Source organism: Acomys russatus, chromosome 2 (assembly GCF_903995435.1).
Source record: "Acomys russatus chromosome 2, mAcoRus1.1, whole genome shotgun sequence".
NCBI lineage: Eukaryota > Metazoa > Chordata > Mammalia > Rodentia > Muridae > Acomys > Acomys russatus.
In genome coordinates this window covers 30,536,036-30,555,771 of record NC_067138.1, presented here as the reverse complement: position 1 = coordinate 30,555,771, position 19,736 = coordinate 30,536,036, and positions in this window count along the sequence as shown.

Genomic DNA, 19,736 nt, shown 5'->3' with positions numbered 1-19,736 from the left:
CTAAATCAGAGAACAAATTTACTTGGCTTAGCAATTTTCCTAGATATGAGGAACTAAAAGACACAGCTTCCACACAAAGACTGACACAGGAAGATCCACAGCAGCCTTATTCATCAGAGACCCAAACCCAAAATGACTCAGATGTCCATAAGCTGGTAAATGGATAGACAAAATGTTATGTGGAAAATACTAGTCAGGAAAAGGAAAAAAAAAAACTAATGCAAATGACAATGTAAAGGAATGACAATACAAAGGACTACTACACCATAGGAAAAAAGCCAGACACAAACTACTAAATGTTTAGTCCCACTTACTTAAAATTTTGGAGAAGGCAGCAAACTCCATCAATAGACACCAGATGAAGGATTGCCACGACAAAAGGGGAGGAGAGGAACTAACTACAAAGTAAAATGAGAGGCATGTCAGATGATGCAAACACAGACCCTGGCTGGAATAGTGGCTACCTGTCCATGTCTGTGCAACTCCTGAACTGTATGCTGGAAGTCAGTAAGTTTGACTGTGTACACAATAGTTGCATATACATTGTACCTCACATACATGGTTTAAAAAAATAACCCAGTGTCACCATTATTTAACCTAACAATCCCTAACGTCATCAGTAAGACAGGAAAACCCATCATGGGATGGTTCTCCAGACCCTCAAATACCTAAAAAGGATCAGAGTAGCCAGCTGTGGCTACATGCCCCAAGATCACCAAAAGTGAAACCATGGCTGCAGAGAAATGACTCCATTGCTCTACAACTTTGATGGGCTATTGCCTTGCTAATAGATTTCCAAGGTTAGCCTAGTAATATTTAGTTCATAGCCAATGTCTTCATTGTAAGAGGATGACTTCCACAATTTGATAGTTCATGAATGGTAAAATATAGGAGACAGAAGATGTGCCAAAAATGTGCGGGGAAAACCAACTGTAGAAACTTGAAGGAATGTGAGAAGACTGAGAATCATCTTGAAAACTCTTCTTAAAATACTTGGACAAGGCTGGAGAGATGACTCAGAAGTTGAGAGCACTGGCTGCTCTTCTGAAGGTCCCGAGTTCAATTCCCAGCACCCACATGGTGGCTTACAACCACCTGTAATGAGATCCGGTGCCTTCCTGTGGTAGGCAGGCACACGTCTGGGCGAAATATTGTATAAATAATAAATAAATCTTTAAAAAAATACTTGGACAAATATTTCCCAAGAAGCTTCCATGTGTTGGTCATTGTAGAGATAGAAACAGACATTAAGAATAGGCAAGAAAGTCCTTGCTCACACCAACTTCCCCATATCAAAAATACAATGTCTCCCCTGGCAGAAATTATATATTTATATGTGTAGAAGAGACCTACTACATCTTGAGGTTATCACTCAACTGTAACTGTGCATACACACCAGAGTCACTATAGGCTATAGTGTCAGTGTCAGTATAAAAACATGAGTTCTATTGTGTTCTGGTCAGCCCAAGTAGGGTAATATTAAGCCTCAGATGGACTCACAAGCTCCATTCTAAAGCCCATCTGAAGGTCTCCTGATCTTTTATATTGAAAATGACCCTCCACTATTAAAGCCTAAAAGTAGTTCATGAAAAAAAAAAGTGGTTCATGAAACAAAAATGACCCAGCACCTACCAAGCCAGGACCAGTGTTGGGGACTACCAGATCTTGACAAAAGAATACATGGGCAGATAGAAAGGTGGTGTGTTATGAATGAAAATGGCCCTCATAAGCTCATTTGAACATTTGGTGAAATAGTTTAGGGGAAGGATTAGGAAGTGTGGCCTTGTTGGGGAAGGTGTATCTCTGGGGGAGGCTTCCAAAGGCCACATTGGGCCAAGCACCATTCACTCTTTCCCTCCAACTTGCCGATAAAATGCAATCTCTTATCTGCTGCTCCAGAACCACACCTGACACCATGCCCCCTATCATGATGGTCAGGGATTCACCTCCTGAATCTCTAAGTGATCCCTCAAATTAAATCCATTCTAAGCTGCCTTGATTGTGTCTCTTCACAGGAATAGACATGTAACTGAGACAAAAGGAGACCTACAAATATTTAAATCAACTACCAAAGTTCAGTAGCATGGAAATGGAGCAATGTACTGAGCATGGAGGGACAGCCAACACTCTATAAACAGCAGAAGTTAGAGAGAAGTGCTATGGCTCATTGCAAGCACATTCTAGTAACTAAACAACGTGATGTTTGGATAGGATCCCTTATAAAGCATGGAGACCTAAAGATGGCAAAGACCTTGGTAACACTCTATCATAATATTTAATAGGTATGCTTCCTAGATCAATACCATTACCTAACTATTTGTTTCCCAAAACGCAAAGATTTCCCAAAGCTTTCAACCTGATCAACAAAACTGATCACATTCCCAAGTCCTGCTGTGCTCACACCCTCTGTCCTGGGCTAACCTGCTACACACACCCAGTCCCTCTCCTTATGCTCTTTCACAGCTGCCCAAACTTAGCACGACAGAGGACAAGGGCTCTGCCGTCTGAATGCTTCTCCTATGTCCTAGCATGTCTGGAAACTTTAGTCTATTTAACCTCTGCTCAGCTCACCCTGCTTTTGAGTGCATTTCCTTGGCCTATCTAAGCACTATCTCTTAAGCTCCTTGCCATGCCCTGGCGCCTTGCTAGGTTCTATGTAGACACATGGGTAAGATCAGCTACTGTTATAACTCCACATTAGGCCATAACAGCTTTCTTGTTACTCAGTCCCTAGAACTGAACCTGGAAAGTAAGGCTTCACATGTCTGTGAATGAACCAGGGGTCTCAAGATGGAAGAATAGTTAGCTGCATCCATGACCTGCCTCATCTTATCCATTTTGTGCTGGACCAGCTTGGGTTATGTGACAGCTTGAGTGAACCCAAGCAAATATCATTTTGAAGCTATTAAAAGTAGAAGGTTGGAAAAAAAAAAAAAGCAAAAAAGCAAGGCCTCCTTTAATTGGGACACATGAGAAGAGCCAAAATGATGACCAAAGGACATTTCTGGACATTCTGGTCACCTTGATTTAAATCCTGCCTCTGTGGCTTAAGTAACTTATTTCTCCTCTAAAGACCCATCTCCATGTCTGTAACACAAGAAAAGGAAAACCCTCACCTACAAGGATCATATTAGGGATTAAATGTCCATGAGTTAGCAAGCGATCCAAAGGCTCTGCCCACTCAGTGCTGGTGGGATGTGCAGCAGTGGCCCTGACAACAGCAGAACCAGGTCACATTCTGGCCACTACTGTGACTGATGCACTGAGAAGCTCCTTGGGCAGGTGGCTTCTTCATCAACAAATGGAAGCCATTCTTACGTTACATGAAGGTACTGTGACAAAATATGTAAAAATGCAGGGCATATAGGAGGCACATAACAAAAGGAGGTTTTGTTTGTTTGTTTGTTTATAAATCTTCCTCTCACATTTGGTTATATGGATCATTGGTTTCTGAGCAACCTGGAATTTTTCCATCTTGTTCCAAAAAGGACTATACAATTAACAGCAGTTTGGAAATCAAACTAAATAGACCGTAATCACCTCACACCAACATCTTTTGCATAGGACAGGTGCCTTGAAGTAGCCGTTTGTTTCCTGAGCATTAATTTATTTGTACTAAGCTGAAAGAGAGTCCCATAAATATAGAATTTTACAGAAAATAAACAGCACATTGAAAGTTTCATTAAACACACTCATAGTTAGTTCACCCAGCTCATCATCTTTATTCATGGATTGTGTATAAACAGGACTTAGCAAACTGCACAGTTGAAGAAATGTGTGTTAAATGTCCGTGTTAAAATGTCTAGAGATGAACTTAATGGAAAAATCTAGGAAATTTGCTGCAATGCCACAATCTTCTGAGGATAAGTATGTATCCAGTTGCAAATTAAGAGATGCATCCAGTTGTAAAGAACACATTTTTACAAAAAGAGTACTATATCGCAAAATGTTCCCGTCCCATACTCCTAAAATGATGTGTAACCACATAGCTCATCACACAAACACAAGCCCTTATGCCCATCACACTGTTAGCTGTACATCATTCAATTAATAACCGTGTCCTTCCCCATTCTTATGAGCCAGAGGCGAGAAGTAACTCAGGAAAGGTTACAGAAATCATGAGCCAAATCTAGATTTTAATAAAACTCCCAACCAAATGGCCAGAAGTGGCTAGGCAGGTCTCTTATTTACTCCAGATACATGAATATAAACAAGAGCTTCTGAAGCAGCCTCAGGACGGTGGTGACATGCAGGGAACTGGGCAGCCAAGCTGCTTTGCTGTAACTGTTTCCAGTTGTGAAACTCTGATATTTCCTAAATCCAAAATACATTAAGAGGGATTTTTGCTATGGCCAGGCCAGTCTTGCCATAGTAACTATACCTACTTGTCCAGTAGAAAATGTGCTTTGCAGTTGTTAAATTCTTATATGTAAAATCCCTTATGAACTCATGGAAAATATTTCTTTCTTTAAAAAGCAGGAATAATGAACCCCCAAACACCTCAGGCAGAAAGAGTTAAACTGACTCTAAGAGTGACCTTTAAAGTATTGTTTTTAAGTGACTAACTATTAAATTAGTCACTGTGTTGCTTGAAAAATAAAAATTACAGAATATTGTTTAAGTCACCCTCAGATATAATGCCAAGAAAATGGTGTCAACACGTTTCTGCTTCTTATTATTACACACTGGCAATTTTCCATCCTTTGCAAGAATCTCTAAACACCAACACCAATGAGGGAACTTCAATAAAATACAAGTCTTCCTTTTTCCTTAAACAGTCCTCAGCTTAAGGTTAAGCTCTACCGCTAAGCTTCTTTTTTTCCTTAAACAGCCTAAGCTTGTCTAGTCAAGTCAGTGAGCTTTAGGTGAGAGAACCTCTCTCAAAAGATAATACAGACAGCAAGCATGTACACCTACATGAAGACGTGCACGCACGCATGCGCGCACACACACACACACACACACATACACAAATTCAGAACTGGAGATGTACATCAGCAGAGCACTGGCCTAATGTGTATGAGGCTCTGTGTGCTATCCCATTACTACAAAAACAAAATTACGAAATTTTCTACAATATATTCAATGTCGGGTTCCGGACACAGTGTCTTAGCTCACTGAAGGACAACAGGCTCCGACGCCCATCACTTCCAAGGACACGGCTTTCCCACATACTTCTGTTCCTTGAGAGATAATCACTAACAACCCTCCAACTTGGCTCTCTCAGCTGTGCTAGATACATAATTGGAGTCCTCCTCAAGTGCTTTTCTGAGCAGGTGGCACTAATTTCAAGCCAAAAAAAAATTCTCTACTCTTGGCTTTCCCAAAGAAGATCCATTCATCTACTTGGGAAGCAAGTGTAAAAAGATGCCAATATCAACACCAGTATTTTCTGCTAGCCTACAAAATGAAGTAGAGCATTAGTAAAATGTAACGTAATCTATTGGGCACAACTTTTCTTTTAAGGCTTCAGCAGGTTTTGTTGAGACATGTTTTTATATTCCACATTTTTTAAATTGGATAAAATATGCATAACATGAGATTTATCACCTTAGCTATTTTAATCATACCACTGGCTGATGAGGTACACTTACTGTGCTAGGCACCGTTAGCAGCATCCATTTCCAAAACTATTTTCCTCTGGAAAGCATGTTTTGCTCATTAAGCAATCCTGCACTTTATTCTTCCAGACCTGGGCCATCTCCGTTTTCCTCCTCTGCTGACTACACTTGATACGTGGTACAATTACGATCCCATGATACTGTCACTTTGTAGATCGTGTGATACCATCACTTTGTAGCTTCGTTTAAGTTGCAGGATTCCCCCATGGTTCAGCCATGATGGCAGTGTGTTTCACAGGACAGTTCTTACTTCTTGTACCGGAATATTCAGCCTTCATGCCCAAAACAGAGGGCCAGGTGGGTCTAAGCAGTAAGCCCTTGAGAATGGATAAGTGAAGTCCAGGCTATTGTGTGAACCAAGGCAAGGGCTGGCCTGCGCTGTCAGGATCTGGAGCCAGTACCCCAGCCTCTGGGTGCTATCACTGTCACTGCTAGTGCCTCTCAACAAAAGGTCTGAAAGAGGAGCATGTTAGCTCAGCCACATGGTATGCTTATAAAATACAATTGGAGGCTTCACTCTGCTTCAACTCTCTATAACTTAATGTTTGCTTCATTCTATCCTCTGGACTCTGAGGAAATCAATGTCAGGAAAAATTGCTACATAGGAAAATTGAGACTATCCAAATTAATGCCTCCATAACATACACTTCAAAACCATGTTCTCATCATATTAGTGACAACTTAGTTATCTTAATAGTAAAATGGGCTAAGAATCTCATACCCTATTAACTGAGACTAGAAATGTTTCAGATTTCATATTTTTCATACAGATGAGGAGTTTTTGGGGATGGAATCCAAGTTCAAACACAAAATCCACTCTATGCGTTACTTTCCATACACAATGTTTCACAAGGTTAACCTTTGAGTTCTCTCGTGTCTGTCATTCAGCACTCTCAAATCAACACAGGTCTCAGGAAAAACGCCACCAGTGAGCCATGATATAACCAGCTGAACAAGGATAATGACAGCGCTTACAGCGTAGTGGTCAGAAATTCTTACTTGACATCAAACAACCCCAAAATGGAATTTCACTTCTTTTTGGAGTTTTTCCATTTAACACTATATTCACCATCAAGGACAGAATACTTAAAATAATAAGTAACAATTACATTTCAGTTCCTAGGGGTAGCAATGCTATGGATCAGCTCTGTTAGAGGATCCTCAGCCTTTCGTGCTTCCCAATACCCCCGTCTACCACACTAAAACCACTTTCTATGTTCCCTGGTTTTTTTTCCCTCGATGACACAACAAAGATGAACTGCTCGTGATCTCAGGTGCCACACTGTTTAAGACCACAGTCCTTGGATACAATCAGTCCTGTCTGCTCACCTAGCTGTTAACCAACGTACCTGACCTGTGTTTTCATCTGATCTCCAGGACAGCCCTCCTAAACACGCACTTCTCAGTGCACAGGGACTGAGCTGGGCTCATTCTTTGACCATCACCTTCCTTGCCCTGCACTGTGATTCCTCTTTAGACACCACAGAGGCTCTCCACAGCACTTCCTGGCACACGGCATCCCTTAGGAGAGGCTTGCTCAATAGCCAGAGTCAGGAGTTTAACCATTCTGGGACATGATGAAAGACACACACACACATCTAGGCTCATCCTGCGTCAAAAATCTGTAATCCTGACAGATCAAGCAATGCCACGAATGGGGGAGGGGCTGGTCTTATCCTTCATCACCACTGACATCAGCTCTCTAGGCCACTTCACCTGTAGAACATGCCCACAGCCTCAGGAACGCCTTGACTGAAGCCTGGTAGGGAACCCAGAGGCTGAATCCCAGAGCAGAGCTCCAAAGTCCCCACTGACATGCAAAGGGGAACAGAGGTCATTTCTCCGCTAAGCTTTGAGCGCATTCGTTATGCAACAAGAGAAAATGAAGTTTTTATTTCAGGCTCTAGCTTTCTTTCTTCCCAGTAAACTCTTTTATCTCAAAGTATCTATTTCACAGATTACAAAACCAACCAAACGGCACTGGGGATGCTCTACCTCCTTTCAGCCACACTCACCAAAGAGAAATAAGCCTTTTCAAATGCTAGCACTGATTAAAAGATACTCTACTTGTTTTTGTTTTATGGGACAGTCAGATTAACTGGGTCAACTACATAATTAAACCATAAAAATAGAATGGGTTTAATAATGTAATAATAAATAGTTCAATATTGTGGGAGTTAAATTGGTTTCAAAATAAAACTAGTTTTAATTATAAAATACACATTCTATTTGATTTCTACTTGAAACTCTCCATCATTTTGCAAAGATTTGATTTGGTCCACTAAGGACCTTTTGGCATAAAAACTGAGACAAAGTTCAGAGATGGTCACATATTTCCATATATTTAATTCCTTTAATAGTATCTAACTAAGCTGGGCAGTGGTGGAGCACATCTTTAGTCCCAGCACTTGGAAGGCAGAGGCAGGTATATTTCTGTGAGTTCAAAGCCAGCCTGGTCTAACAGAGCAAGTTTCAGGGAAGCCAGGGCTACACAAGGAAACCCTGTCTTGAAAAAACAAAACAAAACAAAAATTAATAGTATCTAAATCAAATTTTCTGGAATAAGAAAAAATATTTCAAGTACGTAAATTTAATGTATCTATCTTAAAGTAAAAACCACCTAAGCTTTCTGAAAACAAAAATATCAACTTGTCAACTAAAAAATAACAATTAAAATCCTAAGAAAAAGACTAGATTTTCACAGTTGAGTGTCTTGATTTTCTTATGTTACATTTAAAAATACTTTTCTAAAGTAGCAGACACTATCGGACAAATTTTCTTCGGGATATCTAACATGCTCGACATCCCCAAAAGCAAATCACACTGGCCCAGTATTTTAACTGTGAGAATCTACAGACTAAAGGCAAGCAGAAAGCATTTTGGCAAAATCCAAGGTGGCTTACTACGAACGGTTCTATTAACGAAGAGGGAACATCAATACCCAGGGTGGGGACAGGCTATCATTCCAGCACTGGGGAAGCAGATGCAAAGCTTGGAGGTCAGCTTGGTCTCAGCAGAAATTTTCAGTTGAGCCTAGGCTGCTGAGCATGGCTCTGTCTCAAAACATTATATGCATGCATGCATACATACATACACATACCTATGCATGCATGCCTACCAATGAATGTGGAGGCTGCATTGGAGGCTAAGGCACTCATCACAGGGCTCCAGTTCTGGCAGCCGCTCTCACTATCCACATTTCCTCTGCAATGCTTTCATCCAGGCTAACCACCTTCATATGCCTCCTCACTGCCTGAGGTCCCCAACTGAATCCCCAACTGTTGTCCCAGGTTCAGCATTAGCGCCTCACAAGTAAGAGCTCATCGGGCCAGTGTACAATCACCAGAGAAAATATGGAAAATCCCAAGAGTCAGAAACTGGGACAGACTGGTAAGCCTGTGTTTGAACAACCCTCCAGGTGACACTGACGACCCTCCAGGTGACACTGAGGACCCTCCAGGTGACACTGACGACCCTCCAGGTGACACTGAGGACCCTCCAGGTGACACTGGACTACAGTGCAAAGCACCTGCCTGTTCAAGGTTTCTTAGAGCAACCTGTGTATAGGTGTGCTAGGGAGGATTCTCTGAAATCCCACTAACCCTACTCCAGAAAGGAGGAAGCTGCACAAGACCATGTGTTTTTAGTGGACTGGCAGTTCAGACCACAAGGCAGGTCACTGTCAACAGCCTTTGCACCGTGTCCTGCCACTTAAGCTCTGATACAGCCGGTTTTGCTTGGGTCTCTTCCAAACAGGAGACCAGAAGGCAACACTGTACACTTCCCTGCAGGCCTCAATGGACTGTCAATCAAGCCCCCATGCACAGGAGGCCCATGGTCCAGTCCCAGTCCCAGAACAGGAAGCTGTGGCCCAGAACTGAAGTAACAGTTTCATCCCTCCTGCACTTTGCTTCCAAGCGCTTATCAGTTTGCAGTGGTGTTAAAAGGAGAAGTGACCTTATTTCACAACAATGAGCCCCTGAGCGTGCGCTGAATAGGCTCCTCGTTAATCCTGCCATGGCACAGGCACAAAGCCTCCAAGGCCTGATGAAATCATCCCACACTGAGAAGCAGAAAACAACGGGTATGGGGATGCTACAGTGTTGGCCCAGGGATGCAGGACAGAAAGATGCCCGACATCTGCTACACTGGATGCTCAGACTTTCATGCACCAACCCAGCCACAGCAGTTTGCACAGCAGTTCAGTCTGGACTGAGCTCCCCTGTTCATCCAGTAGGCTGAAACCTGGCTGCCCACCATTCTCCCTCATGGATTCTGGTATAGTAATTTAAAGGACATACATTTCACTAATGTCACCACCTAAAAAGGCCTTTCTGATATATCAAATTACTATTAACTTACCCTAGGAAGTGCTAAGCTAGGACAGCAGCCATCTGCATCATAAGCCCCCATGTGGGCCTAAGTACAGCGCTCGCTCTCTCTCTCTCTCTCTCTCTCTCTCTCTCTCTCTCTCTCTCTCTCTCTCTCTCTCTCTCTCTCTCTCTCACACACACACACACACACACACAAACACACACCACTATGCTATTACAATGGCTTTGACACTTTGGTATGATAATCTTTTACCTACACAGGGCGAAGACACTCTAACAGCAGAACTTGACTGAAAGGACTCTCTGTGGTAAGGCAGAGCCCAGGCAGCCTCACACCCTGAGACAGCACACTAATTGCAAATGCAGCCTCTAGGAAGGGAGGTCCTGTGAGAACAGCTGTGTGGGGCCTTCAACATAGAAGCCGGGGTAAGTAGTAGGAATAAGAGGGGACAGTCCAGCCAGACCAAAAGTCAGGGCCTGTGACAGCCGCTCCGTCAGAGCAAGCTCAAGCACGAGCCTTCAGACACAAGAAAAAGGAAGACACTACCCAGCTCGTGTCTCCACAGGCCGCTGTTGTCTCCTAGAGAACTTGAAGACTGTCTTATCTTTGTGCCAGTGCCTGTGTTATTCACGCAGGACCACAGCCGAGGACGCATGACGAGGATCTCTGAGACCTACTCTTCCCAATACCTGAAAGTAACCCTAAGGTTGTGAGGTGTCATTTTTCTATTCAGATTTTGGGATATTTGCACAGATTTGACGGAGAGCACCTCACGGCTAGGATGCTTCAAAATCTCAAACTGTTTGAGAGAATAGATTTCGAAAATATTTAGATTTTAGGATATTCAGATTTTGGATGGAACTTAGGAACACTGAATGTGTGATAACAACCCTGAGAAAGTCCAGTGAATTATAGAAATTCAGAATGCCAACACATTGGTCCTGCCTTATCTAACCCTAGCCTTACAGAAAGAGAAGGGGCGTGAAGGAAGCTTGGCATAATTTGTGCCCAGGGAGACGACTCCTGCCTTCAGTTACTACTGCTTTCCCTTCCACTGGTACACAGCCATCTGCTTAGCAGAGTGCTGCCAAGAACATGGCGTCAAGGAAGTGCAGCCCCCAGGGGAACTAGCAAACCACAGCTGTGGAGCACACACTGTCTTGGGTTTTCCTATAGCTATAAGAAGAAGTAAAACAGAAACAAGTAACGGGCAGAATTATGACTTTGGCCTAAGAAATCTAGGAAAATTATCATTTTAGCCAGTAATTAGGATAAAAAGTGATAGTTACTATTCTGCATTCTTTTTACAAATTAAACCTTCAAGCCTGGATGTATTTGCACACTGACAGGACTTCTCAGTTCAGGACAGCTACATTTTCAGTGTCCGGTGAGCACACAGCCACTGTCCGTCCCATCACCCCCCACCTCAATAGCAGCTAGCAGAAGTGTGAGCTGCTGGTGCTTCCCAAAAAGATCAAGGCATGCACCTCCACTGCAGCACATCCTCCATGCTCCATCATCTCTCAGGATGTAGTGCCTCAATCACTTCAGCACGTGAGCGATTACTCACCCCGACCTGTAGATAAGGCCCACACACACAACAGCAGAGACTTACGTCTGGAACAGATGGCCAGCACACTCAACTGGCTCCATTATTACTGACATCCTCTATTTATTGCGGGCAAAGATGTACTATATGCCTCTGCATTTGGGCTAACCAAGCATCATGAAGATGTGATTGTTTCCCTTGGGGTTTTTTGTTTGTTTGTTTTGTTTTGTTTTTATTCAGAACACAGAAGGTCAAAGAAAACTAGAGCGAAGGCCTTATTAGCAGAAGGCTTTTAGAATGACCAGGGAGCAGAAAGCAGGAAGGAAGTGAAATGAACTTCAGGCCAAGGAAAGAGCAAGTGTGGAGGCTGAGATAGTGAGGAAGAGGGTTGCAGCTGCAGGGGCCAAGCCAGGGAAGACCCAGAAAAGCACAGGATACTTTGTTCTAAGCACAGGAACCAGGGCTTTGAGCAGCCTGGAAACGTTGATGGGCTGGCATTTCAGCTGATTCACATGTGAGTACAGCAGAGGGGCAAAGATGAGAAGCAGAAAGATTTCCCAGGCCGAGACTAAGATGGGGATACCCCAAGAATGCAGAAAAGACCTGGGAAGGAAACGTCAAGGTCGAGGGGTGGGGGAGACCAGGCGGACCGATCCAAGGGATCTCCCAAGCACGGAGAAAAACATGTGAGGAGTCTGAACTCCTGTAGGCGGGAGGCCCTAGCTTAAGGGGACATGCTTGGTGGGAACTGGCTCAGCTATGAGAAAGAATCCATCCCTTTCTAGGGAACATGTCCTAGTTTCTTGTCACTGTGATAAACACTATCATCAAAAGCAACTTGGGGAATGAAGGGGCTGGTTTGGTTACAATTCCTCCTCATGGGAAGCCGAAACAGGAACTGAAGAGGAGCCATGTGAGGAATGATGTTTCTCGCAGCCTTTCCATGGCTTGTTCAGCCAGGTCTCAAACACAGCCCAGGACCACCTGTCTGGGTGGCATCCTACAGAGAGATGTGCCTCTTACATCACTTAGACGTCAAGGCAATGTCCCACAAGCACCCCACAGGCCAATCCAGTAAAGGTAACTCCTCAACTGAGATTCCCTCTTCCAAGGTTGTTCTAGGGTTGTTAGGTGGACAAAAACCATCCAGCACTGTGGGTTTCCCAAGTCTCCACAAAGGTGCAACTACTCTATTGCAAGGTCTGTGAGCACCAGGTGCTGTTGCCTTATTTGCTGCTGCAGAATCCAGGGACATCTCTTTGTTTGCAGAATAAGTCTCTTGTAAGAACTCTATCGCTTTCCATATCAAAATGCAGGGGAAACATGCGTTCTGACATAATACTGTTTGAATTAGTTTTTCTTCAGAGAGCAGAACTTTAAGCCACCTAGTCTGCTACTGTAGTAGACAGTATTTTATGAAATACCCTAAACAGAGTGGCTTATAAACAAAGTTATTTCTCACAGTCTGGATATTAGAAGTCCAAGGTCATGGTGCCTACATATCTGTTATCTGGTTAGTGCACTTTGTGGATCATATATGATAGCTTATCGCCATATCTTCAAGAGCAGGGAGATGCAGGATTTCTCTGGGGCTCTTAAGAGGGCACTAATACCATCTGTGGAGTCCTCCTCCCTCCCCACAACTTAATTGGGGGAGCTTCCCCAATACTAGCACTTTGAGGACTAAAAGCAACAATGTATCAAGTGAATCAGCCCTAACCAAGAGGCACAGTGCAGGGATCACAGATAAAATTGTAAAGGTCTACATAATTTTTGTATTTATCATGATTTCTTTACATGGACTTAAGGAGGAATGTATCAGTCATAAGCAATCAAGTGTTTTTAACTGAGTAACATTGAAAAAATATTAAAGCACCTGCTTCCTTCGTGGAACTTCCCACATTGGATTTAAATTGATACCTGCCAACAGATATACCCTATTAGATGTTGAAATCAGATAGTGTATATTTGTAGGTTTCAAAAGACACCTGTCTCTGTTTTAAATCTCAAGAACAAATGAGAATAAAACTACAAATCAAGTATAATTATGCAAAGCTGGTTTCATCCCTTAAACTTGAAAGGAAGCCATGCTAGGCATTAACTGCGAAATGGATAGCCACCTGGTCTATACGGTCCTGACACCAACATGTGAACATGATCCTCGTCATACACCCCTTGTAGAACAGGGAGAAGAGTAGCAATGATGCACTCTTTTCCTTTGCCAGACAACCTAATCTAGATAAAAATATGTGTACCCTGCTAAACTTCTGTCTCACAGATCAGACACACAGAACCAGAGCCGCTGTGTACAATGCAGCCATCAATTGAGGGCAACTGTGTATATAATGCGGCCATCAACTGAGGATAGCTGTGTAGGATGTGGTCATCAGCTGAGGGCAGCTGTGTAGGATGCGGCCATCAGCTGAGGGCAGCTGTGTAGGATGCGGCCATCAGCTGAGGGCAGCTGTGTAGGATGCGGCCATCAGCTGAGGGCAGCTGTGTAGGATGCGGCCATCAACTGAGGATAGCTGTGTAGGATGCGGCCATCAGCTGAGGGCAGCTGTGTAGGATGCGGCCATCAGCTGAGGGCAGCTGTGTAGGATGCGGCCATCAGCTGAGGGCAGCTGTGTAGGATGCGGCCATCAGCTGAGGGCAGCGGTGTAGGATGCGGCCATCAGCTGAGGGCAGCTGTGTAGGATGCGGCCATCAGCTGAGGGCAGCTGTGTAGGATGCGGCCATCAGCTGAGGGCAGCTGTGTAGGATGCGGCCATCAGCTGAGGGCAGCTGTGTAGGATGCGGCCATCAGCTGAGGGCAGCTGTGTAGGATGCGGCCATCAGCTGAGGGCAGCTGTGTAGGATGCGGCCATCAGCTGAGGGCAGCTGTGTAGGATGCGGCCATCAGCTGAGGGCAGCTGTGTAGGATGCGGCCATCAGCTGAGGGCAGCTGTGTAGGATGCGGCCATCAGCTGAGGGCAGCTGTGTAGGATGCGGCCATCAGCTGAGGGCAGCTGTGTAGGATGCGGCCATCAGCTGAGGGCAGCTGTGTAGGATGTGGCCATCAAGCGAGTTCACAGCAGATGTGCTAGTAGGAAGTGCTGCAAGACAGACCAGGAGGTTTTACAGAGGACCAAGACTTAAGGGGACCTAGTCAGTTCATGCCAACACACTGAGTAAACATTTATCTGCCCAGATTTCAAAACACTCACCTAACTAGTGAGGCACACTGATCATCCCACAGGTACCTGAGAGCTAAGATCACAAGCCAATCTGAATGACCTACAAGGTACCCAGATATTCTGACTCAACATTTTTACCAACGCTGCCTGCGTTTCAGAGAAGTTTATCACTGAATTGGTGGGCAGGTTGCAGCAGCTGGCCCGCCACAAAGTGGGTAGGTATTCTATAACCACACGGAACAAAAGGGAGCAAGAAAACTGAACTCATTCATGTTTTCCCAGTTCCCTGGCCTGGCTGATTGAGCTGAACCACCTGTTTGCCTGACCCCGTTGGCTGCCTTTGTTTCCCCAGTGTGCAGACAGCAAACCATGGAGTATCTCAGGCTCCCTAACCGCATGAGCGTCTTCCTTATAATGCATTTCCGCTGGCTCTGCCTTCTTGCAGATCACTGACTAGGCAAGGCATGTGCATTAATGCTGTCAGATAAGATGCACCACTGGAAGTGAGATGAAGACACTTAAGTATTCCAGACACAAAAATGTCTGAAGATTTGCTGCCGTGTTGGTGTGCTTAATTAAAAGGCCCTGCGATGTGGTTTCTTTATCGCTGACTCCCAGTACCTAAGAATCCAAATGCTTAATGTGAAGAAACAGCTCCGGGAAAACAGCAACTGGGGATTAACAAGCAAAACAGCCCAGTCCTGTGCTAGTGAATGCTGAAAGGAGAAAAACCTGCAGGAGAAATCAGATAAGCGCTGAAGAAAAGTCACATGAGCTGCAGCACACAGCCTGCTGATGTGAGGGCAGAGCCACTTCCACCTGGGGAAAAAAAAGGCAGCACATGATGCTCATACTAAACACAGCATAAGCGAGATCTCTCTCTCTCTCTCTCTCTCTCTCTCTCTCTCTCTCTCTCTCTCTCTCTGTGTGTGTGTGTGTGTGTGTGTGTGTGTCTGTGTGTGTCTGTGTGTGTGTGTTTCTTGCTGGCTCTCTGGCTCTCTCCCTCTCCTTCCTTGCCTCCCTCACCCGCGCCCAATTCAGCACACGTGGGACTCTCATCACGTCTAAGGAAAAGTTCATTTTTTTTCTTTAAATTCAAGCAATTCCAATAGACTACAAATCTTCTCTGGTATTACTGAAGAATATTTCAAGTACCTGCAAAATATATATTTATACAGTGAGGGTAATATTATCCCCCAGTACAAGCTTTAAATATAAACATATAACCAAGAACTACTATAAAATCTTCAGTAAGTCAAAGAACTAAGTTTCTACACAGTTGGCCCTAGCCCCTCAAACCAATGGCTACTCTGGGCAAACGTAACTAATGGGTTAGGTTGCATCCCATAGACCTAGGAGCCAGGTATACAAAGATGCTGGAGTCCAGCACCATTGGATAGCATCTACAGGCAGTCATCTAAGAACCAGCGGTCATTTCTTCCATTCATTCATGGTCACATCAAACAAGGACAAAGTTTGATTAGGAAGAAAAACACAGCATTCCAATTAATGATCACAGGAAAGAACACAGAGCAAGGAGAGATTAAGAGGATTTTTTTTTTTTTTTTTTTTTTTTTTTTAATGCACAAATCACAGTCAAATCTACAAAGCGCCTCCCGGTTCAACAATGTTCCCTTTGCAAAGTGAAAACACACGTTACACTAGCATCATTTGCCACTAGTCCCCACATCCCGAGTGCCCGATTTCCAGAAGTGTATGTATTACCCATTGCTTTTTCAGAGCTCTCTGCATGCTGAGCAAGTGTCTGCAACTCAAACTGTTCTCAGCAAGACTGAGAATCGTGGCCCTTGGTAAGCCAGGGAAGAGTGACGTAGCTACATGTGTGGAGGTCGCATGTTTGCACAGGGTCAAGCCTCACACAAAGAGTATGCAACAAGCAATAAACAAGCACCACGAATGACTGAAAGCTTAGAAACTACGCAAGTGATGTTATTTCTAAAACTATGATTTCCTCTTGAAAGCTGCAGACACCATTTAAGACAGAGAACAAACGGGTCACAGTAATAAGGTACAGTACCCAAAGTGACTGAAAACAACTAAATAAAAATTGACAGGGTGTGTCCCCCGATGTCAAGATGGGGGAGAATGCAATGGTTCCAGAGTATTCGGCAACTGGGAATAGCTTAGTAAGCACTGGCCACCACCACACAGGTGATACTTCCTCACCACCTTTACTCCCATTGCTTTTTAAATTGTTTATTATTTTTTATTAGTGGATGCATGTCATATGTGTGCATGCCCGTTTAGGGGTCCGAAGAGGGTGTCAAATGCCCTGGAATTGGAAATACAGGACACGTGACCTAGGTGCTAGGACCCCAGCTCAGATCCTCTGGAAGAGGAGAGTGGTTGAGTGACTTTTTTTTTTTTTTTTTTTTTTTTTTTGAGGGGAGTAGTTTGTTTGTTTGTTTGTTTGGTTTTTGGTTGTTCAAAACAGTGTCTTTCTGTAGCTCTAGCTGTCCTGGTACTTGCTTTGTAGACCAGGCTGGTCTTGAACTCACAAAGATCCATCTGCCTCTGCCTCCTGACTGGGTTCGAGACACCACCCTGATCCTGGCCTGCAGTGAATGACCTTAATCACACTGCCACTTCTTCAGCCCAATGCCTGTGATTTTATTATGACAACCAAGTATCTGTAAGAAGTATCTCAAAGCCACTGAAAATCTACTGACCTCTCCTTAGAAACCCATGTTTCTAAGAACAATCTCTTCCTCCCTCTAACCTCTCCCCACACCCCATAACCATGCAAAGACCGAGGAGAACCAGTATGTATTGCTCAGCTGAAAAGCACTTCATAGTATACACTGTGACAAAGGAAAAGATCAGGCCTTTTGGCTATGTCACTAAGACCCCAGAGGACAAGGCTCTCCTTGCCAACAGCAGGGCAGTGCAGCTGGCACCATGTGGACAGCCACAGTATCAGGCACTGCACAACCCGAAGCTCAAATGTGAGCATGAATTATCAACGTGGGGAAGGGCACACTTGTCACACAGATGAAATACATGTGATGTTTCAGTTAAGGCTGGAGGCTATGAATGAAATCCAACAGTGCAGCTTGGAAGGGGCTACTCCAGCCTCAGCAATCATGGCACACCTGACACAGTGACTTCTGCCCTGTGACCCACATGATGACATCATAATACTGGGAAAGAATAAGGTATGGAACCCTTAAGAGAGGAAGAAGAGAGTTCTGCACTTTGTAAGCTTCTTACCTAAGTTCCACAGCACTGTTGGAAGCAGGGAGTGTAGCCATTCCCGTTCTAAAGACAAGGAGCTGAGCCCTTGCAGCCCTGGGGTCTAACTGAACCTTCACAGAGCCAGTCTGCACACCAACTGGACTAGGAGACTCTTGTCTCTTCTCAAGGAACCTACTTAGCTAGTCACTAGCTACAAGTACACTTTTGACCCGGGATTAATTGTCAGGGTCTCAGCCTGCCCAGTGATATGACAGAGGAACAGTGTGGAACTCCAAGGTCTGTCCCCATTCAGGGCCAATCACAGCCACTGCCCAGGACCCAAAACACACAAAGGGTCTGAAACTCCCTGAAACATGGTGAATCCTGTCTCAGTGATACCAACAATCTAGACTGCGTGTACACATAAATGCAATGCACATCTCCCTCACACGTTCGCGAAGTGCACTGAAGAGGCCGTACACCTATTTCTGAGTGGAAGGCAGGTGACTCCTCAAGGCCTGACCTCTCCCCACCCACCCTCTTGCAAACACAGGGCTCCACTCACTTCAGCCAGGGACAAGCAGTAAGATACAAGTCAACAAGTCTTCAACACTTAATCTGCAGAATGGGCTGCACATCGCCCATCACAAAGCATTCCTATTTTCCTGTTTCATGACCTGAAATCAGGATCCACATCACAACTGGTGCTGTGTCACAGCCCAAGGGACACTGTAGATCTATCTCTGTAACATGGAGAATGAAGATGCATCTCAAAGTCAGAGGTGTGTTAGGTGAGGAGGAAAAATTCAGAAGCCCACAGTCGCCAGGCCCCTCCACCTTTTCTGCTTTCCTCTAGTCTAACAGACACTGCTCCTCCCCGCCTTGGTACCTCAATAATGACTTGCTGCTTCCATTTTTCTCCAAAGATGGGCTGTCTGCCACTCCGCACAACTGAGCTTCCAAATTTGCAAATTACAGCCAGGTTGTCTTCAGATCAATCCACCAGTTCCCACCACACACACAATAAATGGAGAACACACACACACACACACACACAGGAGTGGTCTGCAAGGCCAACAAGCCAACAGTTGAACAGCTGACCTGGTTCCTTTGTCTCTGTTTGCCATGAGGCATTTGCATAAGCAATTCATCCCTGTTGTCACTTCAAACATGCCTTGTTTTTGTTTTGGTTTTAAACCAACTCTCAGCACTCATTGAAGTTCTCCCTCCCTGAGACTCTCTAAAACCACACAGCCCAGGAGAGTGGGCTTCCCCATTATCAATAGCAGTTACATATTGATTTAATTCAATGGCTCTCAACCTTTCGGTTGCAAACTCTTTGAGGGTCACATATCAGATATTTACATTATGATTTATAACAGTAGCAAAATTCCAGTATGTAGTAGCAATGAAAATAATTTCATGGTTGGGGGTCACCAGGGCATCAAGAATTGTATTAAAGGCTCACAGGGTTAGGAAGATTGAGAATCGCTGATTTAATTTACTGTCTGTTTTCCCATGTTGTATTCTAAAGCCTTATGAGGTTAGTTTTGATTATCAACTCGACAGGGTCTGTAATCCCCTTGGTAACAAGCCTTCAATCACACTGATAAGGGCTTATTTAGGTGAAGTTAGCCTCTGAACACGACTGGGAAGGATGCTCTTGATTTTAGATTTGGTGAGGTGGGAAGACCCACCCCAGAATGCACCATTCCCTAGGCAGCACCATTCCCTAGGCTTCTATCCTGGGCTACATAAAAAGAGAATACTACCTAGGCAGAAGCAACTATTTCCTGTGGCTTCCTGACCTTAGCTGCAACACCTCATGCTCCTGCCTCTGTGACCTCCCTGAACTACAGT